Raw genomic sequence first — 1,019 nt, 5'->3', positions numbered from 1 at the left:
GCAGTGATTGATGGAAGGACTCTTCAGGTTAAAGAGTCTGGGCCTTTAGACAAGACGTGGTCAGCCCAGGCTTGTGAGTTATATGCACTGTTGAGAGCTTTACGGCTATTAGATGGAAAAGCAGGCACTATATTCACAGATTCTAAATATGCGTTTGGGGTAGTTCATACTTTCGGCAAAATATGGGAAGAAAGAGGATTAATGAATACTCAAGGTAAGGAACTTATTCATGAAACTTTGATTCGAGAAATTTTAAAGGCACTGAGAAAACCAAAACAGATTGCAGTTGTATACATTAAGGGACATCAAAAAGGACTAAAGGTTACAGTAAGGGGTAATAATTTAGCAGATGAGGAAGCAAAGAGGGCAGCTTTATTAGTGATAACTAGTTCAGAACAGAGGGACATAGACATTCTGAAAAGCTTCAGTGAACAAGAAAAAGAGAAACTACGACAGTCTGGAGCAAAAGAAAAAAATAATAAGTGGTTATTACCAGATGGACGGGAAGTTCTCCCGAAAGGTCTAGCCCAGAAGATTATGAAAAGATTACATGAGCAAACGCATTGGGGTACACAGGCTTTAGTGGACCAATTTGAAAACAAATTTGTCTGTGTGGGATCTTATGGAATCGCAAAAAGAACTCTTGAAGGGTGTTTAACCTGTCAGAAGGTAAATAGAAGGCAATTGAGAGAGCGGGTGCAAGGGGGACGGGAGTTGGCGAAGAGACCATTTGAAAAGGTACAGGCAGATTTTACTGAGTTACCTAAAGTAGGGAGATACCGCCACCTACTGGTGTTAGTGGATCATCTCACCCACTATGTAGAAGCCTTTCCAGTAGCAAGGTGTACCGCCAAAACTGTGATTAAAATTTTATTAGAAGAAATTATTCCGCGGTACGGTATTGTGGCAGTGGTGGACTCAGACAGGGGACCACACTTTACCTCTAAAATAATCAAAGAAACAACGGAGCTTTTTGGAACCAAGTGGGAGTTCCACACACCGTGGCACCCGCAAAGTTC

This window comes from Neopelma chrysocephalum, unplaced genomic scaffold, assembly GCF_003984885.1.
Source record: "Neopelma chrysocephalum unplaced genomic scaffold, ASM398488v2 Primary Assembly neopelma1_96926, whole genome shotgun sequence".
NCBI lineage: Eukaryota > Metazoa > Chordata > Aves > Passeriformes > Pipridae > Neopelma > Neopelma chrysocephalum.
This window is presented reverse-complemented; position numbering follows the sequence as displayed.